At 45.2% G+C, this 24,382-nt stretch overlaps 1 long non-coding RNA gene across 1 annotated transcript; it reads right to left on the bottom strand.

Moving 5' to 3' along the window:
* Nucleotides 1–3,725: 3,725 nt before the first annotated feature.
* LOC111946908 lies at nt 3,726–5,493 on the bottom strand. Its single transcript, XR_002872717.1, has 3 exons — nt 5,443–5,493; nt 3,879–3,989; nt 3,726–3,770 (listed from the first exon to the last, which is right to left on the bottom strand). It is a non-coding gene; the product is annotated as an uncharacterized LOC111946908 (long non-coding RNA).
* Nucleotides 5,494–24,382: the final 18,889 nt, after the last annotated feature.

Below are 24,382 nucleotides of genomic sequence, written 5' to 3'. Positions count from 1 at the left end.
GGTCTGGTTCCTGCAACCATACAGGGATCTGGTTCCTGCATCCATGAAGGGATCTGCTTCCTGCATCCATGTAGGGATCTAGTTCCTGCATTAATGCAGGGATCTGGTTCCTGCATCCATACAGGGATCTGCTTCCTGCATCCATGCAGGGATATGCATCCATGTAGGGATCTGGTCCCTGCATCCATGCAGGGATCTAGTTCCTGCATCCATTAAAGGGATCTGGTTCCTGCATCCATGAAGGGATCTGCTTCCTGCATCCAGGTAGGGATCTAATTCCTGCATTCATGCAGGGATCTTCTTCCTACATTCATACAGGGATCTGCTTCCTGCATCCATGCAGAGATCTGCTTCCTGCATTCATGCAGGGATCTGCTTCCTGCATCCATGCAGGGATCTAGTTCCTGCATCAATGCAGAGATTTGCTTCCTACATCCATGTAGGGATCTAGTTCCTGCATTCATGCAAAGATGTGCTTCCTGCATCCATGTAGGGATGTAGGTCCTGCATTCATGCAGAGATATGCTTCCTGCATCCATGTAGGGATCTAGTCCCTGCATTCATGCAGAGATGTGCTTCCTGCATCCTTGCAGGGATATGCATGCATGTAAGGATCTGGTTTCTGCATTCATGCAGAATTCTGGTTCTTGCATTCATGCAGAGATCTGCTTCCTGCATCCATGTAGGGATCTAGTTCCTGCATTCATGCAGAAATCTGGTTCCTGCATTCATGCAGAGATCTGCTTCCTGCATCCATGCAGGGATATGAATCCATGTAGGGATCTGGTTCCTGCATCCATGCAGGGATATGAATCCATGTAGGGATCTGGTTCCTGCATCCATGCAGGGATATGAATCCATGTAGGGATTTGGTTCTTGCATTCATGCAGAGATCTGGTTCCTGCATTCATGCAGAGAGCCGCTTCCTATGGAGTTATTTCAGTCTCAATAATCAGAAATGCACACAACCGGTTTTACAAATACACACGCTCCGATTCACAAATGTCATTTTATGCAAACGTGAAAAATAAATTCGGAAATACACACCCTGTGTTTCACAAACACACACATTGTGTTTCACAAATGCACACTAAATGTTTTACAAATGCACAATAAGTGTTTCTCACAAATGTGCACACTGTTTTTCACAAAAACATTTTAGAAATTCACAATAAATGTATCAGAAATGCACAGTAGGTGCTTCACAAACGTGATTTTTAGGTACACATGTGATGTGAACTCACAGATCATTCGAATTGCAGACTGTGCATTCAAAATCCCGTTCTCGTTAGTGAATCTCTCCGTGTGTGTGAGAGATTTTTCTACGGTGAATATTGAGACTCATCTGACGGAGCGGGTCGACTAATCTCACCATTGGCTAGTGAATCTGTCAATCAAACTCATCGGCAAAGCAGGCGGGTTCGCTTTTAGCCAATCGAATGGCCCCTTACACTTTCTCTACGCTTTCTGCAGGTGTCAAAAGCCCCGCCCATGTTTGATTCTGTACCAGTCGGTCGTTAGCGTGTTAGCTTTAGCATGGCTTGTCGGTTTATTTGCCTTCGGTTGTCAAAAGTTACTGGCTTGCGCAACTTTTCAGTGGACCTGGGAGCAAGGCAACAGTGGTTGAATGCAGTTGACATAGAATCCATCGAACTGTGTACTGGTCATGAGATTTACAATGAACGTTTCACTCGGGATCGTTTGTACGTTATTCTCTTAGCTTTCATGCTAGCGTCATTTCAAGACTCAGACACGGTTCCCTTCGGTCTTGATCATCTGAAGGTGGAGGAGAAAAATCTTTAACTTCCACAGTAGGTTCTGTGGAGAAACTGGCATCACTTTGCTCCGTACCACGCAGTGGGACTACATTACCTCAAGTTCATCTCACTGTCAATCACAGATACCCAATACACCTCCCCTGCTCAGCCCGAGGTCACTTTGCCAGACCTTAATTTTATTTTTTTAATAACTCAAATGTCATTGATTTTATATTGTAACCATATACATATACACCTCTTGGCCAGGTCACCCTTGCAAAAAAGATCCTCATCTCTCTGGGTTTTATAGCTGGTTAAATACTACACAACAAAAGATGGTCATAGAACAACAAAGTGCAAACATTCACCCTTTATTGCAGAGTAAAATTCAGTGAAAACATGGACAGATTAAAACATCAAAATTTAAGCAAATGTGGGATCTCTACTGATTTGAATTTTATTTAAACTGGAACTAATTTTCATAACTTCCTTACATACAATTAAGTCCCTTGAACAATACAGCAGTATTGATTTGAACTCTGTCTTGCTCCCCTCAGTCTTTCTTCTTCTGTATGTAATTATGTCGCCTAAATTAAGTTCTAAACAAACGGGACAGTAAAGATGTAGGTCCACTCCCAAACGGTCTGAATTAAACAATGGGTTGATGTCGTCTTGCAGTTCCAACATTTGTGGACCCAAAAGGGGACTGTCCCATACCGGGACATTGATCCCAGGATGAGGTTCAGCCATGGATCCACTCTCCTCCCATTCAATCTCTGGAACCAGCATACCCTGACAAAAAAAAAGATACTGTTTATGAACAGCACTGTTTTTTTTTAATGTTTTAGATTATGTAGGAACAGAGACCCACTAATAATGACTTATATTGTTTCTAGCAGGCAGACCTCATATCTCCATAACTGTTTTTAATTTGCAAATAAGTGAACCTTAACAAAGTAGTGAGATTAGTACAGCTGATGGCTCATAATGCCATGCATTGTGATGCATTTTGAACTTGCAGATGTGCTATTCTTCCTACTTGATTTAAAAAACCAAACAATTTAGGGAAATAGTTTGCACCACACAACAATAAGACTTTTCATTCATTTTTGATGAAAATTCCTTGTAGTCATTGTGATTTCATCATACTGTTCTTGATACTTTCCACTTTAGTCGAACTGCACACAAATCAGTTGTCCAGTACAGTGAGATTAAATAAAGCAGGGTTTTTCAACCAGTGTGTGTGCCGCGGCAATCTAGTGTGCCGTGGGAGATGGTCAAGTGTGCCGTGGGGAATTGCCCTACTTCACTGATCTAAAAACATTTCCCATCTCCAGGAAATCAGCTCTTCATGCAAACAGGCACTGATAAAAACACTGAGTAGTTAGGAATATGAAAGATCTTAAAATGACTTTTTCTTTGTGTTTATTTAATTCTATAAAATACATTTTGATAAGGTTGACGGTACCGCGATTTAGCTGCAGCTATAACCGTGTAAGGAAAAGTCCCGCCCCTTTAACTGTCTCCGCCAATCATTCTTGAAGGCTTAATCACATGTCATCAGTCTGACCAATCAGAAGTGGTTAAAGTCTTCACTTCCTTGTTCTTAATTCTGCTGATAAAGTCGCTCAGTTATAACAAAAATACCAGCTAAAGCTCGTCTTTAGCGGTGTAACTTTCCACAGAGTCCGGTGTCAGACCGTGGAACAAGTGAACAAAGGTTGAAAAACACTGAAATAAAGCACTTACCCGGGGATCAGAAACAGGGTTCTGGGTCAAGCCCAACTGCCACAGCTGATTTGGTGTCATGCTTTGCTCCGTCCTGATTGGATGGCTGTCCCACGCGTCACTAAAGACATCCAAACTGGCCTGAATGCGTGGTAGGAAAATATAGTGGCAGCAGAATACGTGATGTGACTGATATTGAGCAAGTCTTGGTCCTCAGGAGAGTGCAGGATGTTGTAATATAAACCAGTAACAGTCATGAAGACATCACACCAGAGGGGCTCAATCCTGTATTTGGAAAAAAGCAAAAAGAAATATTATATTGTCAGATTTATTTTTAATACATCATTCACTTTTATGCATATATTAAAGCGTCTAAAACTAGGTTCAACTCACCGTTGATTGTGTGTACACTTTTGCTGCAATGAAGCTGTTTGTGTCAGTTCTACGTATGTGAGCATCAACTCAGCTATGCCCACATTTTCTCCTCCGTGATCTCCTCTCACCCTGACAATAACATGAAAATCATGTCTCAAACACATAATTACAAATGCATCGCCAATACGGTACACATCAATTTAAAATGTAATGTTCTTATGTATAATGCCAATAAGTAGAATTTCTAGGTTAGATAAATTGCAGGAGTGGGTTACATGTATCACTGGGGAAAAAATTGAGGTGAGAGAGACTGTTAAGGGGGGGGGGGGGGGGTAAAATGTTATTCATGAGGGGAAAGAGTTTTAGAGTTGCCTTTGTTATTTTTGTACAAATAACCAAGTGCTTATACTAGGGTTGTGCCGATGGACGATATCATCGTCCATCGTGATGGGTGACTGACATCCCGATGGAGAGACAGCATCGTGATGCCACGCCCCCGCCACGTTGCGCGTCGACACCATAAGCCGCGGTTACATGTACAAAATATCTTGATGGGATCAATGGTCAGATTAGAATCCAACCGTGTACATGGGCCCAGAAAAATGTTTTCAGAATATAAAAACGTTCACTAAGGTCACACTTTCCGTAGGAATAAATCATTCGCACATGCGCAGTAGGGTTTGAAAAACGGAAGGATATAAACTCCGCCGAGCGGCTTTTTTTTTTCAAACTTTATTGTATGTAACAATTCAATACAAAACATTGTTAAACAGCGCCGAGCGGCTATATACATTGACATGTCAGCTCGGTAAAATACGAGATGATCTTCTAAACGTGCTTTTAATAATGTTACGGTTATTATGAAACACCTGTTCGCTCATCATTTGAATTTTAATCCGTGTGGTCAGTGCTTTTTCTGAACGAAGCCAGGATTAGCAGTATGCTAACACGGGCTAACAACATTAGCTTTGGGTGGTGCTGCTTTCTGGCTGCACGTAAACATGTAAGAATAACATCAGCCTTTATTTAGTCGGGACACGACTGGAAACACAAATCCGCGTGATTGTTTGAATGTTTTCTAAGGACTGAGCGACATTTCTGCTTTGAAGCTCAAACCGCTGTGTGTGCTGACGATCCGAGCTGTGCACAGACACACACTTTTAGACCCGGTTCTGAGTTCGGTTGCTTGTACCCCTAGAGCTGCGGGACGGATCGCAGTCTTAAATGTCCCACACATACCGCTCATGTACCCCCCCCCCTTCCCATCAAACACAAAGCGGACTACTTCTTTTCTATTTTGTTTGTTACTTTTTTTGTTAAAGTCACTTCCCTCAGTTTATACTGGATCATCGCGGATTAGTCATCTGTTGGGAAATTAAAACAAAAAAGCAAAAAAACGAATAGCAGTTATATAAGAACGAAAAATGTAAAAATACCCCCCTTCCCCCCCCGACGATGTCATCGTCCATCCCGATGGTTGACAGCAAACATCGTCAACGGCCAATTTAAGGGACATCGCCCAACCCTAGCTTATACTGCCTGATATGTGAATAAAAGATTTCTTTATGAATAACATGAATACCTCAGAGGTTATCCATACACGTTCACAGCGTCACTGAAGAAGGCCAAGTCTGCACAGTTGTTGTCTGCCATCTTCAGGTACAAGATCTATGGAATACAAGTACAAATACTTTCAACTGACAGATATTTACAGGGGCAAAAATGCTAAATTCCCAATTGATAGGTAAAACAGTAATACAATAGGATGATAAAATATGAAATAGAATAGAATAGAAAGGTATTTAGGATGTCACGCTTCAGCAATTCCTAAAGAATAAATAAAAACACAACAAACATGGATTAGATCATTTAGCTGTCTGAGATTAAATTACATAATTTTCAAATATTAGAAAGGGGAATTTTTTAAAACACTCTTGCTATGATAACTTGAGCTTGTAGTAAAGAACAGCTTTAAAAAAATATCAGAGACAAGACACTGATCACAGGAAGCCTGTGTGTAATACTTACAGTAACTTCTACTCAAATCACTGTTGATAGCATATTTCTCCCATCCACCCTTTCTGTGACTACTTATCGACTACAAAACAGCCTAAAAACATAATGTTTGGGATTCTTGTCATTACGTCATTGGAAGTAAAGATACGGGGATTTTAGTGGCTGTCACTCTGACACAATCTCACAGGGCTTTTCAGCACAATACGGGTTCTAACGTTAGAAACTTAATGAGGCTTCTTTCATTCAACAGTGGATTCACGTCTGTTATATTTAAAAAATGCCCTTTTCATGAATGTCATATGAATTAACTTTGTTGCACATATCCACCCCGTCTTAAAGTCTGGGTTGTGAAAAGACTGTGTCTAACTTTAACCCGGATCGCCGCGTTTACATAAAGGCAGCACACGGAACAGCTAACTTACTAGCTAGTTAGCATAGCATCAGTGTTTAAACAAATCCCCGTCTCCAAATCAATACTTTTTATTAAACTTTCTGTGCTGCTGTAAATCCGGCATGTTTTCCCCTTAGTTCCTTATGAATCATGTTAAAAACCTACAGATTGGCTGTATATCTAGCTTGAACCGACGCGCTAGCTAAACTTCCCTCACACTCACAGGGCAGGCAGACACAATTTGAGTCGAAAGCCGGCTAGTTTCGAGGCCCCTGGTTGGTTGTAGTTACTCGTGTTGTGTGAAGAGCTGGTATGCCAAGTATAAAACTTGACAAAACCATCATAAGTCCTCCCCCGCTTTCATAAAAAAATATGACCGCACAGGCTAAGCTAAGCTAATTTGCGGTGGGGGTACTCTGCAAACGACTCGTCTGAAGTGTTCATAAAGCATTCACACATGTCACTTGGCTAAGGAGACCGCTTCAACTTAGTATTCAATAACATTACAGGACGTACAACGAGGGAATGATCAAATAAATGCATTACTTACGGGCTGAGACTGATCCCGTTCAGAAGACCTCTCCGCCATGTTTGCCGCCCGCGTCCTTTCAACTGCTGTGCTGAACAGCTCCCTCCCTCGTCACTTTGAAAGTGAGGAGTGTAAGGGGCCATTCGATTGGCTAAAAGCGAACCCGCCTGCTTTGCCGATGAGTTTGATTGACAGATTCACTAGCCAATGGTGAGATTAGTCGACCCGCTCCGTCAGATGAGTCTCAATATTCACCGTAGAAAAATCTCTCACACACACGGAGAGATTCACTAACGAGAACGGGATTTTGAATGCACATTCTGCAATTCGAATGATCTGTGAGTTCACATCACATGTGTACCTAAAAATCACGTTTGTGAAGCACCTACTGTGCATTTCTGATACATTTATTGTGAATTTCTAAAATGTTTTTGTGAAAAACAGTGTGCACATTTGTGAGAAACACTTATTGTGCATTTGTAAAACATTTAGTGTGCATTTGTGAAACACAATGTGTGTGTTTGTGAAACACAGGGTGTGTATTTCCGAATTTATTTTTCACGTTTGCATAAAATGACATTTGTGAATCGGAGCGTGTGTATTTGTAAAACCGGTTGTGTGCATTTCTGATTATTGAGACTGAAATAACTCCATAGCTTCCTGCATCCATGCAGGGATATGCATCCATGCATGGATTTGTTTCCTGCATCCATGCAGGGATCTAGTTTCTGCATCCATGCAGGGATCTGGTCCCTGCATCCATGCAGGGATCTAGTTCCTGCATTCATGCAGAGATCTGGTTCCTGCATCCATGAAGGGATGTGCTTCCTGCATCCATGTAGGGATCTAGTTCCTGCATTCATGCAGAGATCTGCTTCCTGCATCCTTGCAGGGATATGCATGCATGTAGGGATCTGGTTTCTGCATTCATGCAGAGATCCTGTTCCTGCATTCATGCAGAGATCTGCCTCTGCACCCATGCAGGTACATGCATCCATGTAAGGATCTGGTTCCTGCATTCATGCAGAGATCTGCTTCCTGCATCCATGTAGGGATCTAGTTCCTGCATTCATGCAGGGATCTGGTTCCTGCATCCATACAGGGATCTGCTTCCTGCATCCATGCAGGGATATGCATCCATGTAGGGATCTGGTCCCTGCATCCATGCAGGGATCTAGTTCCTGCATCCATTAAAGGGATCTGGTTCCTGCATCCATGAAGGGATCTGCTTTCTGCATCCAGGTAGGGATTTAGTTCCTGCATTCATGCAGGGATCTTCTTCCTGCATTCATACAGGGATCTGCTTCCTGCATCCATGCAGAGATCTGCTTCCTGCATTCATGCGGGGATCTAGTTTCTGCATCCATGCAGGGATCTGGTCCCTGCATCCATGCAGGGATCTAGTTCCTGCATTCATGCAGAGATCTGGTTCCTGCATCCATGAAGGGATGTGCTTCCTGCATCCATGTAGGGATCTAGTTCCTGCATTCATGCAGAGATCTGCTTCCTGCATCCTTGCAGGGATATGCATGCATGTAGGGATCTGGTTTCTGCATTCATGCAGAGATCCTGTTCCTGCATTCATGCAGAGATCTGCCTCTGCACCCATGCAGGTACATGCATCCATGTAAGGATCTGGTTCCTGCATTCATGCAGAGATCTGCTTCCTGCATCCATGTAGGGATCTAGTTCCTGCATTCATGCAGGGATCTGGTTCCTGCATCCATACAGGGATCTGCTTCCTGCATCCATGCAGGGATATGCATCCATGTAGGGATCTGGTCCCTGCATCCATGCAGGGATCTAGTTCCTGCATCCATTAAAGGGATCTGGTTCCTGCATCCATGAAGGGATCTGCTTTCTGCATCCAGGTAGGGATTTAGTTCCTGCATTCATGCAGGGATCTTCTTCCTGCATTCATACAGGGATCTGCTTCCTGCATCCATGCAGAGATCTGCTTCCTGCATTCATGCGGGGATCTGCTTTCTTGCATCCATGCAGGGATCTAGTTCCTGCATCAATGCAGAGATTTGCTTCCTGCATCCATGTAGGGATCTAGTTCCTGTATTCATGCAAAGATGTGCTTCCTGCATCCATGTAGGGATGTAGGTCCTGCATTCATGCAGAGATGTGCTTCCTGCATCCTTGCAGGGATATGCATGCATGTAAGGATCTGGTTTCTGCATTCATGCAGAAATCTGGTTTCTGAATTCATGCAGAGATCTGCTTCCTGCATCAATGCAGGGATATGAATCCATGTAGGGATCTGGTTCCTGCATTTATGCAGATATCTGGTTCTTGCATTCATGCAGAGATGTGGTTCCTGCATTCATGCAGAGATCTGCTTCCCGCATCCATGCAGGGATATGAATCCATGCATGGATTTGTTTCCTGCATCCATGCAGGGATCTAGTTTCTGCATTCATCCAGGGATCTGGTCCCTGCATCCATGCAGGGATCTAGTTCCTGCATTCATGAAGAGATCTGGTTCCTGCATCCATGAAGGGATGTGCTTCCTGCATCCATGTAGGGATCTAGTTCCTGCATTCATGCAGAGATGTGCTTCCTGCATCCTTGCAGGGATATGCATGCATGTAGGGATCTGGTTTCTGCATTCATGCAGAGATCCTGTTCCTGCATTCATGCAGAGATCTGCTTCCTGCACCCATGCAGGTATATGCATCCATGTAAGGATCTGGTTCCTGCATCCATGCAGAGATCTGGTTTCTGCATCCATGTACGGATCGGGTTTCCTGCTTTCAAGCAGAGATCTGCTTCCTGCATCCATGTAGGGATCTAATTCCTGCATTCATGCAGAGATCTGGTTCCTGCATCCATGTAGGGATCTAGTTCCTGCATTCATGCAGAGATCTGCTTCCTGCATCCATGCAGGGATATGCATCCATGTAGGGATCTGGTTCCTGCATCCATGAAGGGATGTGCTTCCTGCATCCATGTAGGGATTTAGTTTCTGCATTCATGCAGGGGTCTGGTTCCTGCATCCGTACAGGGATCTGCTTCCTGCTTCCATGCAGGGATGTGGTTCCTGCATCCATGAAGGGATCTGGTTCCTGCATCCATGAAGGGATGTGCTTCCTGCATCCATGTAGGGATGTAATTCCTGCATTCATGCAGGGATCTGGTTCTTTTATCCATACAGGGATCTGCTTCCTGCATCCATGCAGGGATATGCATCGATGTAGGGATATGGTCCCTGCATCCATGCAGGGATCTGGTTCCTGCATCCCTTAAAGGGATGTGGTTCCTGCATCCATGAAGGGATCTGCTTCCTGCATCCAGGTTGGGATCTGCTTCCTGCATTCATGCAGAGATATGCATCCATGTAGGGATCTGGTCCCTGCATCCATGCAGGGATCTGGTTCCTGCATCCATTAAAGGGATCTGGTTCCTGCATCCATGCAGAGATCTGGTTCCTGCTTCATGCAGGGATCTGCTTCCTACATCCATGTAGGGGTGTAGGTCCTGCATTCATGCAAAGATGTGCTTCCTGCATCCATGTAGGGGTGTAGGTCCTGCATTCATGCAGAGATCTGCTTCCTGCATCCTTGCAGGGATATGCATCCATGTAGGGATCTGGTTCCTGCATGCATATAGAGATCTGGTTCCTGCATTTATGCAGAGATCTGGTTCCTGCACTCATGCAGAGTTCTGCTTCCTACATACATGTAGGGATATGCATCCATGTAGGGATCTGGTTCCTGCATTCTTGCAGAGATCTGGTTCCTGCATTCATGCAGAGATCTGCTTCCTGCATCCATGCAGGGATACGCATCCATGTAGGGATCTGGTTCCTGCATTTATGCAGGGATCTGCTTCCTGCATCCATGTAGGGATGTAGTTCCTACATTCATGCAGAGATCTGCTTCCTGCATCCTTGCAGGGATATGCACCTATGCAGAGGTCTGGTTCCTCCATTCATGCAGAGATCTGCTTTCTGTATCCATGCAGGGATATGCATCCATGTAGGGATCTGGTTCCTGCATTTATGCAGAGATCTGGTTCCTGCATTCATGCAGAGATCTGCTTCCTGCATCCATGCAGGGATCTAGTTCCTGCATTCATGCAAGGATCTGCTTCCTGCATCCATGCAGGGATCTAGTTACTGCATTCATGCAGAGATATGTTTCCTGCATCCATGCAGGGATCTGGTTCCTGCATTCATGCAGATATCTGCTTCCTGCATCCATGTAGGGATCTACTTCCTGCATTCATGCAGAGATCTGCTTCCTGCATCCATGCAGGGATCTAGTTCCTGCATTCATGCAGAGATCTGCTTCCTGCATCCATATAGGGATCTACTTTCTGCATTCATGCAGAGATCTGCTTCCTGCATCCATGTAGGGATCTATTCCCTGCATTCATGCAGAGATGTGCTTCCTGCATCCTTGCAGGGATATGCATGCATGTAGGGATCTGGTTTTTGCATTCATGCAGAGATCTGGTTCCTGCATTCATGCAGAGATCTGCTTCCTGCACCCATGCAGGGATGTGCATCCATGTAAGGATCTGGTTCCTTCATCCATGCAGAGATCTGGTTTCTGCATTCATGCAGAGATCTGGTTCCTGCATCCATGTAGGGATCTAGTTCCTGCATTCATGCAGAGATCTGCTTCCTGCATCCATGCAGGGATATGCATCCATGTAGGGATCTGGTTCCTGCATCCATGAAGGGATGTGCTTCCTGCATCCATGTAGGGATTTAGTTTCTGCATTCATGCAGGGGTCCGGTTCCTGCATCCGTACAGGGATCTGCTTCCTGCATCCATGCAGGGATATGCATCCATGTAGGGATCTGGTCCCTGCATCCATGCAGGGATCTGGTTCATGGATCCATGAAGGGATCTGGTCTCTGCATCCATGAAGGGATGTGCTTCCTGCACCCATGTAGGGATCTAGTTCCTGCATTCATGCAGGGATCTGGTTCTTGCATCCACACTGGGATCTGCTTCCTGCATCCATGCAGGGATATGCATCCATGTAGGGATCTGGTCCCTGCATCCATGCAGGGATCTGGTTCCTGCATTCATGCAGAGATCTGGTTCCTGCATCCATGAAGGGATCTGCTTCCTGCATCCAGGTAGGGATCTAGTTCCTGCATTCATGCAGAGATATGCATCCATGTAGGGATTTTGTCCCTGCATCCATGCAGGGATCTTGTTCCTGCATCCCTTAAAGGGATCTGGTTCCTGCATCCATGAAGGGATCTGCTTCCTGCATCCAGGTAAGGATGTAGTTCCTGCATTCATGCAGGGATCTTCTTCCTGCATTAATACATGGATCTGCTTCCTGCATCCATGTAGTGATGTAGTATGTGCATTCATGCACGGATCTGCTTCCTGCATCCATCCAGCAGATATGCATAGATGTAGGGATCTGGTTCCTGCATCCATGCAGAGATCTGGTTCCTGCATTCATGCAGGGATCTGCTTCCTGCATCCATGCAGGGATCTAGTTCCTGCATTCATGCAGAGATTTTCTTCCTGCATCCATGTAGGGATCTAGTTCCTGCATTCATGCAAAGATGTGCTTCCTGCATCCATGTAGGGGTGTAGGTCCTGCATTCATGCAGATATCTGCTTCCTGCATCCTTGCAGGGATATGCATCCATGTAGGGATCTGGTTCCTGCATGCATATAGAGATCTGGTTCCTGCATTTATGCAGAGATCCTGTTTCTGCACTCATGCGGAGTTCTGCTTCCTACATACATGTAGGGATATGCATCAATGTAGGGATCTGGTTCCTGCATTCATGCAGAGATCTGGTTCCTGCATTCATGCAGAGATCTGCTTCCTGCATCCATGCAGGGATATGCATCCATGTAGGGATCTGGTTCCTGCATTTATGCAGGGATCTGCTTCCTGCATCCATGTAGGGATGTAGTTCCTACATTTATGCAGAGATCTGCTTCCTGCATCCTTGCAGGGATATGCATCCATGTAGGGATCTAGTTCCTGCATTCATGCAAGGATCTGCTTCCTGCATCCATGCAGGGATCTAGTTACTGCATTCATGCAGAGATATGTTTCCTACATCCATGCAGTGATCTAGTTCCTGCATTCATGCAGAGATCTGCTTCCTGCATCCATGTAGGGATCTACTTCCTGCATTCATGCAGATATCTGCTTCCTGCATCCATGTAGGGATCTGGTTCCTGCATTCATGCAGAGATCTGGTTCCTGCATTAATGCAGAGATCTGGTTCCTGCATTCATGTGGAGATTTGCTTCCTACATCCATTCAGGGATCTGCTTCCTGCATCCATGCAGTGATTTTGTTCCTGCATTCATGCAGAGATCTGCTTCCTGTATCCATGTAGGGATCCAGTTCCTGCATTCATGCAGAGATCTGCTTCCTACATCTATGTAGGGATCTGGTTCCTGCATTCTTGCAGAGATCTGGTTCCTGCATCCATGCAGGGATATGCATCCATGTTGTGATCTGGTTCCTGCATTTATGCAGAGATCTGGTTCCTGCATCCATGCAGGGATATGCATCCATGTTGTGATCTGGTTCCTGCATCCATGTAGGGATCTGGTTCCTGCATTCTTGCAGAGATCTGCTTCCTTCATCCATGCAGGGATATGCATCCATGTTGTGATCTGGTTCCTGCATTTATGCATAGATCTGGTTCCTGCATCCATGCAGGGATCTGCTTCCTGCATCCATGCAGGGTTCTGGTTCCAGAATCCAGGCAGGGATCTGGTTCCTGTCACATCTCTCCATCAGGTCTTCATCCTGGAGGACAAGCGCTCCTCATTCTGGGTGATGGTGGGTTTTTGTCATATTTCCAGGGTCTGATTTGGCGATTTTCATATTTTTAACACATTATGGGAAAAGTCTAAAACAAGAACTGAAGTTTCCTTGACCTTTGACCTCAGGAAAAAGCTACCATCTTGAATTTTATCACGAAAAACAAATGACGTCTTGTCAGTGACGTGAAGTGAGGTTGATGGCTGGTGAGGCAACGACTCCTCTGGAGTCAGATTTACAATGGCAAGAACTGAATATTTAACCATCCATCCAACAGCAGGTTATAGCATATAAAACACACACAAGGACATATTTGTCCTACGGAGAACATTTCTTTTATAGACGGATAGAACACTCTTCATGTGTAGAGATTATTCATATATACTGTAAACAAATGAAAGTATACAGATGTGTTCAGCACACATTTCATTTTGACTCTCAGTAACTTTTTCTGGTATTTTTCCAACTTCAAATTCTGGTGCTTTAATCAGTCATCAAATGTTGTCAGTGAAAATGATCATAAAAATGATTCTTTTAGGCCTAAAATTTGGTTTTCAAATACCTTTTTTCCACTTACTCCCATGTTATTTTTAATGAGCAAAAATTGAAAACCATGTTTGGCCTTACTTTTTGAGTCCATGAGATGATCCTAATTCACAAAAAGCTCTATAATCTGCTGGAAAAGTCTTCCTTATTTACCTTTAGTTTAATGAGTCTCTCCCTTTCATTGGCCAGATTATGGCCAATGAAGAAAGCCATCCTCAGTCTGTTCTGTTTCTGAGAATGACCTCTCCACTGATGCTGTTGTAGCTGGTAGAGTGAGAGCCAGCTGGGGTGACTTTGTTGCCTCCGGAAACGTCTGGATTAGCTTCCAGCAGCTTGACCTGCACCAGTAAAGCCACAAAGCAGCTGTCAGCTCACGTCTCCCCCCTAGTGAGGGGGCCAGCAGTCTTTTCTTCGCCCTTACAGCAGCGCTCTGACCGCACGTCTCTGTTTAACCCTTGTGCTATCCTAGGTACTTTAACATTGGGAGTTGGGTCATCTAGACCCACTAGTCAGTGCGCTGAACCTTTTTTTTTCAATGATTTGTGATCTTCACTGGTGTCCATGGATTACATGAAATCTTTCCACCTTTATCCACCTTTGTCATGGTAGGGAGAACACGTCAATGGAAGGGTGGGGTCATCTAAGATAGCACAAGGGGGATTAAACTGACCCCTGCCGTCAGACATGAGACGAAGCGCTCCGGAGCACCCGGAGTTTCCGCTCCGTCTGTGATCACACAACACTCAAAGTCAGCGATTTTTACCTCAGACACTGTGTAAAAACGTGTCAAGTCAACTGAAAATGTATCTTTAACACGGATCAGTGGAAAATAATATTTACTTAATGCACGTTTTTCTATTTTACCACAATGGCAGGTGAGGCTGAGCCTCACTTTCCTCACCTGACCGCACGTCACTGCTGTTACCTTCTACAAATTCAAACTCTCTGATCTATTGGTTCCAAACTCCTCGAGCATCATTGGGAAAGTACTTTGGAAAAAATGTTGGAATTAGAAATTGCAGATGTTGAACGGCGCCTTGTTGCTCGCTTTATTGACCAAAATATTGTGAAAATTTTATGCGTGAATTTAGACGGATCAAAACAACATGACATTACAATATAACTATATTTCAAATGCTGGCGTTGTTAACACAAGGAAACACAAAAACTTTCTTTTGCTGATTCACCCCCCTGACAGGTTCAAAAAAGGAAATGCTTTTCTTTGGAGAGAAAACCAAAAGAAAAGCCGCCATTTTTATAAAAGGCTTCTATTATGAATTGGTCGCGTGCAGCTCTGATCAAGGTGGGAGGGGCAGAAAGGAAGAGTGGGGGGCGTGTAGCAGCCCCTTAACCAGTGAGGGCAGGTAGTCAGGAGGCATTGGGAGGGGACTTTAAGGCAGGTTGGGCCTGCGTGCCATACAACGCCATCCACAGCTTTAATTTCCTTTGTTTATTCAGAACAAATTAAAACCCAGAAAACCGTGGCAACAGGCGCTGCAACATCAAAACATCAACAATAATATGCAAAGCTTCCACACAACCTACTGAAGCGAGCACTCATGCAGCAAAGCAGCCGCCATGGCAGAATCAAAGCTCTGCCCTTGTGGTTCCTCACCCAGTTTATCCAAAGTCCCATCTACAGTCTGCCCCCCCATTGGTCACACTGTTCTAAAGCGCAGCATAGGGGTGGTTTGTGACTCAGCATGAGGTCAAACACACCTGAAGGTGGATTAGAAACCCCTTTTCTAAGACTCTTGTTGTCTCTTTGTTCGTGTGGGACGCCAAACGCAGGTGTTGCCCTCTGAATGGGAGTCAGCTTAAAATATGTATTCAATCACAAGATCTGATTATGTTTTGCAGAATGTGACGTCAGTGTGTCCGTACATCAGAACAGCTTTCTGAGCTTTTCCTTCTTCCTTTTTCTGTTCCCCATCTGGGATTATTTGTATTTATGACACATCCCCATCTAAACCAGAATGTCCACCTTTTTATTTGGGTTCATTTAAACTGTTTACAGCGGCGTCACCATCATGCATCCCATCATGTTTTAGTTTTGTCTCCTTCATTTTTTCATTCTTCAGAAAAAAAACCTAAGTTCTGTCCTATTATTCATTACTTTAGCTATACTTCAGGTTTAAATAAAGATGCAGAGTAAAACTGCGCTGAACACAGATAAAAGGCAGTTTCCGTGGATCAATCTGAGGATTGGCGCTCTGCAGCTCCGTGTTCCTCTGTTGTGCGTCTGCAGGGACGGCAGCACCGACTTTGAGTAATGACACCCCTGCTGCTGAGGAAAACTAGCCGCTGGTGCACATTTCTGCTCTGGGGTGGAGGGGGTGACGGTTGGATTTCCTCTGTGGCTGACAGGAGAAACAAGTTTACCTCCACAACCCAAACAGCAGGAATTCAATTTAGAATCCAAAGATGTTCAGAGCTCACCAACCAAGCTGCCGTCTCAGTTTGTGCTCAGAGATCCCCAGTTGGGATGGGTCAAATCCCAGTGAGGGATCTTTCTGAGACCAGCTGGATCCTTCAGAAATTCAACACTGACTCCAAAACCTCTGAAAACCCTTTTCAGCCTCCTGCTGAACCACAATCCACACTCCTGTTTAAGAAAGTCTGTTAGTAGATTGAAGGAAGTCAAGCTGCTTGAAGACTAGCTTTAGCCTGAATCTGTTTTTGTGTGTGTGTGTGTGTGTGTGTGGGTGTGTGGGTGTGGGTGTGGGTGTGTGTGTGTGTGTGTGTGTGTGTGCGTGTGTGTGTGTGTGTGTGTGTGACACTGAACAGGTAGGATCCAGAACATCCACCATCCTGGAAGTCTGGAAAAGGTTCAGAACGGAGTGGGAGGATTAGCTGCAGGGCATGATGGGAGGAGGGGGAGGAGGCTTCTTCCAAAGTCACCGTCCAACTGCATAATCAGGAAGGGGAAAAGAAGGAAAAGAATCTGTTCCTGAGATTCCTGTCTGTTTACAGTCTGAAGTGCAAAAGCAGAGGTACACATAAACACAAATCAAAAGTAAAAGTGGAAGAGAGCCGAGTAACATGATGGTCGGATCTGGATCGCTATGGCGATGTTTGAATTCCCTCCCTAACCCTTGTGCTGGCTTGTGGGGTCCAGATGACCCCACCCTTACATTGACGTGTTCTTCCTACCATGATAAAGGTGGATAAAGGTGGAAAGATTTCATGTAACCCATGGACACCAGTGAAGATCACAAATCATTGAGGAAAAAAGGTTCAGCGACCCGACTCCCAACGTTGGAGGCACGTTAGCGCGTGGGGTCATCTGGACCCCACAAGAAAGCACAAGGGATAGCCACTAAAAAAACGATGTGGTGCAGAATTATCTAGTGCCCTGGATTCTAAAAGCAACAGTTGTGTAACCCTTGTGCTATCCTAGGCACTTTACCATTGGGAGTTGGGTCATCTAGACCAGTGTTTTTCAACCTTTTCTGAGCCGCGGCACACTTTAAGCTTAAAAAAAATCCCGCGGCACACCAGCATCCAGAAATGAAAAAAAAAGGAGAAACTCATAGTCTGTATTGATCTACAGCCCCTCCACAATCTCACATGCATTTTTGAGATAATTATTGCAGAAAAAGCTGGAAGTTGCAGCTGTTTTTCTAAAAGATGTAATAAAAGTTAAGTTAGAAGATTTAAAAAAAGTTTGAAGTGTGTTCGTTGTTTTCAAGACGTTTAACAACAGAACTCCTTTTACGCTGTCACTCTCACAACCCAATGCATCATGGGAGATGTAGTGCATAAAAACGGCCGGCGGAGATCGCTTTTCGGAGCTTCATTGTTTTGTTCACTTGTTCCACGGTCTGATACCGGATTCTGTGGAAAGCTACACCGCTAAAGACGAGCTTTAGCTGGTGTTTTTGTTAGAACTGAGCGACTTTACGAGCTAAATCGGGACAAGGAAGTGAAGACTTTAACCACTTCTGATTGGTCAGACCGATGACATGAGATTAAGCCCCCCAAGAATGATTGGTGGAGACAGGTAAAGGGGTGGGACTTTTCCTAAATACAGCTGAATCGCGGTACGTCATTCTTATCAAAATGTCTTTAATAAAATAAAATAAACGCAAAGAAAAAGTATTTTACGATCTTTTATATTCCTAACTACTCAGTGTTTTATCAGGGCCTGTTTGGATGAACACAGAGCTGAAATCCTGGAGATGGAAAATGTTTTTAGATCAGTGAATGAGGGTGATTTCACACGGCACACTTGACCATCTCCCACGGCACACTAGTGTGCCGCGGCACACTGGTTGAAAAACACTGATCTAGACCCACTAGACAGTGCTCTGAACCTTTTTTCTTCAATGATTTGTGATCTTCACTGGTTTCCATGGGTTACATGAAATCTTTCCACCTTTATCCACCTTTGTCATGGTAGGAAGAACACGTCAATTTAAGGGTGGGGGGGTCATGTAAGATAGCACAAGGGTTAGTTATGCTACACAATGGCTTCCATAAATTGCTAACCATTACACCATAGAACCATAATTGCAACTGCACTGTTACATGTTTTTATAAGAAAAACTGTAAAAAATTGGAAACTGTTGTAACCAAGATAAAGATTTATTATGAAAATAAGTATTATATGTAAAAACTAACACAGCACATTTTGTACACTAACAGTGAAGATCATTGTGTTTTTTTTCCGTTCCCAGAGGCCAGGGAAGTAAAGACATGTTTGAGGGTGTTTGTAAATTTTAAATCATCACATTGAGGAACTGGAGTGTTTAGATCCACGTAACAATGATGAGTAAGGAGTGTTTTAAGGTTCTACTGAGATTTGAACTCAGACTGGATTCAGAGTCCAGAGTGCTAACCACTACACCATAGAACCATGCTAACATTCTTGTTCTGTTCATATTTTATTCCAAAATCTTCCAAATCGCCTCTTTTTTGAGTGGCGGTCACTTTGCCAACTCCAGCTTCCTGCCGATTGTTCCAAACTCCGCCCCCCTGTGACCGGCGCCGCACCGGCAGCCGAGCTCCCTTGTTTCCATGCCGACTGCTCCTCGCTGGGAAAGTTAGAGGGCATTTCCGTGGAAGGATGCGCAGCGCGAGGCTCTAAAATAGATGATAAATGAGGACTCTGGGGGGGGGGGGGGGGGCAGAAGCTCCACGATCTGCCCGCTGATTGAGAGCAGCTCTCCTCTCCTATCAGCCAGAGTCTTTCTTGCAGACGGAGCGGGCGATAACAGAAGATCTCCAGAGTTGTAATAGAGGTCGGTGACCCCCACAAATCACTGAAGCAACCCTTTCAGTGTCTGTGATCCAGCCTGGCTTGGTTAATTTACTCCCCCCTGGCATATGTGGAACTAGATCAGCGACGTCTTTTCAAACCGAGAGCTGCTGCTTGAGTGCAGATGAATGTGAAGGGCCGCCGCTTTAATGAGGTTCCAATGATATTCATCCGTTTGAAGACAGTGATCATGGTAATGCTTTCTCAGAGTAATTATTCAGTGATTTACGGGGGGGGGGGCGACACGGTGGTGTAGCGCTTAGCAATCCGGCCTCTGCCTTTTTCTCCCTCCTGCATGCCTCTGTGGGCGCCCCGGCTTCCCCCCTCGGCTCAAAAACATGATTCATGCGTCGACTTTGAACCAGGGGGGGCAGTGGGCGCCTCGAGAGCCGGGATCCCAGCTGTACCTGCTGCTGGTTACCTGGATCAGGTGTGTTTTGACAATAAGAAGCTGCTGGGACACTGGCCCTCTGGGCCTGGAGTTTGACGCCTGTGCTATAAACTGTCTCCAAAGCCTTAGTTACATGCAGGTGCTGCAGGTTTTTGAGCGCATTCTGAACAGATCTGCCCCTTTTTGTGCCTGGGGAAGGCCCGTATCCATCTGTAAGGGCAGCTGAGGCTTTAGGTGTGAATGTGAGTGTGTGTGGTTGTCTCTGTGTGGCCCTACAATAAACTGGATGACTGTCCTGAACCCCACCTTCACCAATCAGCGGCTCGGTGGACTCACATAACCCCAAACTGGAATACAGTGGGTATAGAAAACAATGTAGCTCTTACAGTGACAAAACAGATAAAGAAGAATTTGGTCAAAAACAAAAGTTCACCTGAATACTTTGTAATGTAACCCTGGTTTCTAAGGCAGACGTCAAACATATCCTGTAGGCTGTAGGCAGATTTGCATTGGAGTTGCTATTTTGGTCCATTCCTCCATGCAGATCTCCTCTAGAGCTGTGATGTTTTGGGGAAAAAAGACTTTCAACTTCCTCCACAGATTCTCTGTTGGATTGAGGTCCAGAGATTGGTTAGACGCCCCCAGAACCTTGAAACGCTTTTTATGTATCCACTCCTTGGTTGCCTTGGTGATGTGTTTGGGGTCATAGTCATGCCGGAAGATCCAGACACGTTCATCCTCAATGTTCTCTCTGATGGAAGAAGAATTTTTTCGTCCAAAATCTTTCCATAAATAACCACATTTTCCTCAATACGGATCAGTCATAGAGTTGGCTTTACATATAAACAGCCCCAAACCATGATGTTTCCACCCCTGTGCTTCACAATGGTTATGGTGTTCTTGGGATATAATTAAACATTTTTTCTCCTCCAAACATGGCAAGTGGCATTTAAGGATTTCAGTTTTGGTTTCTTCTGACCACATGACCTCCTCCCAATCCTCCTTGTCAAGCAGGTGACACTAATACAAGTGGTGGGTAGAAGATTGTCTTGAAGAAGAAGGAACAGGTCTGTAAGGATCAGAAGTCTTGTTTGTTGGAGCTGAATCCTTATTTTCTGCTCCATTATACAAATTAATTCTTTAAGAATAAAACAATGGAATTTCCTGGATTCTTTCTTGTAATGAGACGTCATGAAAATGTATGGATAATGTGTGCTCCACGCACTCATGACGCACCCGTGATGATGTCGTACGCTGTCCCTACGGCATACTCTAGTCGTTGGGAAGGTGCTTGTACTGGCTCCTTACTGACCCCACGCAAATGCTGCATGCACAGTGAGCGCACGTGATACACAAACTGATGAGGTCATGACCTCCTTTCTAACAGTGAGTCTGCAGACATGGAGGGGGCACCTCTTACATGAACGGCACTAACATTCTCTCATCTTCCACCCGTAAGGCCATTGGGGACTAACTGCTTCCAGTAGCTGTGCTTACCCAAGCTGATGGGGTTTATCGTCAGATCTATTCAATCAATCAAACCTTTATTCATAAAGCATTTTTTGCACATCAACAAAATAAAATCTCCCAAACCTTTTTTTTTTTTTCAAAGTCACAGAACATTTGAGGAAAGTGCTTCCAGGGAGCCGCCTGCATCGGTGAATTGCTGGCACCTACCCTGAAGACAGGCCCACAGCCAGAACAGGCAACCCGCCCGATCCAAAGAACCAACTGAGGACACGGTGAGGAAAGTAAACTTTGTATAATAATACCTCCTTACCTCCCAACACAGACACCAGTGGAACCAATGAGCATTGGTCCTTCTGTAGAGGAAATGAAGATGTTGAGTGAATTTCATTCAGAATCCCAGCATCAAGTCCAAACAAAAACCAGAACCAGCAGACTCATTAGAAAACATATGCTAGAGAAGCAGAATCAGTGTGTCAGAGCGTCCCCGGTGGGTTTATCCTTTCCATGTGATCTCGTTGAGAAGCCCAGGACGTTTGACAAATGTCAGAATATTATGTCCATGTCACCTTAAGCAGACAAGAAGGTCATCACCATTCATGCTATTTAGACTGTATGTTATGGTTTCTGATTTTTTTCTATTTCCTGTTTGGAGCTGAATAATACACAGCAGCCCCTGGCCCTGAATATTATAAGAGCAGCGACGCAATCCCCCTCCCCACAACGTCACGTTTAAATGACTACAGACTGATCTGCAGGACTGCAGAGCGTTCTGTCGAAGCCTTATCCCTTGTGCTATCTTAGATGACCCCCCCCCTTACAGTGACGTGTTCTTCCTACCATGACAAAGGTGGATAAAGGTGGAAAGATTTCATGTGATCCATGGACACCAGTGAAGATCACAAATCATTGAAGAAAAAAGGTTCAGCGCACTGTCTAGTGGGTCTAGATGACCCAACTCCCAATGTTAAAGTGCGTAGGATAGCACAAGGGTTAAACCACTCGGACGGGTGGAGGTTTGTCTGCAGAGCAAACGCACACGGTTCTCCACAAATCACACAGACGAATAGAGATGTCAGGGGTGTAGCGATTCATTTTGAGAATTCCTGCTGATTCAATATTTGTGGTTGACGATCCGATTCCTGGTCAATATCGGTTCATTTAGAACGATCCGATTCTCTGACCTAAGATGGACATCTTTATCCAGATGAAGTGAAATACCTGGTACTGAACATGCAGGTGAAGTTTTCCACATTCCTTGGATTCCTTTTAAGATAATCAAGTGCTAAATCTTTTGCTTCAGGTTTCATGCAGGAGTTTATGAGCTGCTCCACGCCGCCCCCATGTGGAAGAAGAGAGCACACATTGGTGGTTTTCATGCACCTCTTTAATATTTCCGTTTTTTTTATAATCACATTACAGTAAGCTCTCTCTCTCTCTCTCTCTCTCTCTCCGTATCATACAACCTTAAATATTTTTACAGAAACCTTTTCTTTAAAATGTCGCATTTCTCTGCAGCCTCCAGCAAAGCCGCAGCGGCTCCTCTGTACATATATTTACAACGACGCGGCCGTCCACTCCCACACGAGGACGGGTTTAAGGTGCAGGCGGGCGGGGGGCACAAACGAGGATGGGGAGGGGAATGTGACTGTACTTTTCAATACAGGCAAAAAAATGCAAGGGGAGGGGAAAAGAGCCAATCCCAGAGCAGCAGACGGTCGGTCACACGCTCTTCATCAGCAGCTCGGAGCTGGACTCGAACCGGCCTCTCCGGACCTTCATCGGGATGAAAGACGAGGAGGAGGAGGAGGATAGAGACCACTTGATGCTGCAGCTTCTCCCTTGGCTTTTTATGGAGAGTTCTCCCATGACAACAGCGGGGTAAGTGAGCAGAACTGGGCTCAGAACAGAACCAGCAACCTCTGATGCTCCTCTGCAAAGTCAGAAACTAAAGTTTCTAAGTCGTTGTGCCTTTTGATCCAGTAAAACCCACATCTGAGCAGAAAATCCATTTGGCTTCACAGTAAATTCTCATCAGTCTGGGGGGTCAGAACCTAAAGAGGTCCGTCTTCATCTGACCTCCTGATCCCTGCAGAGCCAGCTTCTCCGTCTTCATCCATGGTCTCCTGCTGCCAAGGCCATGGCGCCCGGACATCCACGGCGTCTCAAATGTTTTGGTGGATGAAACCTCCTTCTCCTCCTCCTCCTCCTCCTCCATGGTCCCGTTCAAACACTGAGATTCTGAGCGACTCAATAAAGTGCGATAAACTTTTGACCGGAGAGAAAGGTGACGAGGCAACCTGAGGTTTCCCGCTGCTTCCATCACTGCTCACAAATCCTTCATTTCTAACCCCCTCCCCCTCCCCAGAGAAGGTTCTGCTGCTGCCCTTCAGAACGGAACCAAAAACCCAGTTCTCATAAATACGTAAACATCTGCAGGCCTGCCTGTACAGAAGGCAAACGACAAGACATGAACACCTTCAACCCCAAACACCTGGAATGACGGGAACACCGGCCGGAGCACAGGTCCGGCACCAAACCGGCAGAGGAATCTTCAAGCCAAAAGAACAACAGAAGCACACGAGAAGAAGCAGAGTCCCAGAACTGAAGACCCAAACCCATCTTTGGTGCTGCCCCCAGGGAATAGCGCCCCCCGAGGGCAGGACCCAGAACCGTGGAAAGCGGATGGACTTGTCTGTTCCAGATGGTTCTGTAAATCCCCGTCCAGAGCTGCTGGTTCAGTCTTTGAGCAGGAACCTTCACAAACCGAGCACACGAGCTTCTGTCAGCTCGCCGAAGCCGGAACTTCATCATTTAAATAAACGAAACACAAAAATCTTTGAAGTGATCCTCCTTCTGCGACCTCGGGCTCATCTGGGAAAGGCCGCGATGCTCCAGCGGCATGCCCGCCTCCAAAGACCAGGCTCTGAAAGCTCCGCCTCCAAAGACCAGGCTCTGAAAGCTCCGCCTCCAAAGACCAGGCTCTGAAAGCTCTGCCTTCAAAGACCAGCCTCTGAAAGCTCCGCCTCCAAAGCCCAGTTTCAGAAAGCCCCGCCTCCAAAGACCAGCCTCTGAAAGCTCCACCTCAAAAAACCAGCCTCTGAAAGCTCCGCCTCCAAAGACCAGCCTCTGAAAGCTCCGCCTCCAAAGA

This window comes from Oryzias latipes, chromosome 23 (assembly GCF_002234675.1).
Source record: "Oryzias latipes chromosome 23, ASM223467v1".
NCBI lineage: Eukaryota > Metazoa > Chordata > Actinopteri > Beloniformes > Adrianichthyidae > Oryzias > Oryzias latipes.
Note: the sequence above shows the minus strand (reverse complement) of the source record. Positions and strands in the feature narration are given on the sequence as shown.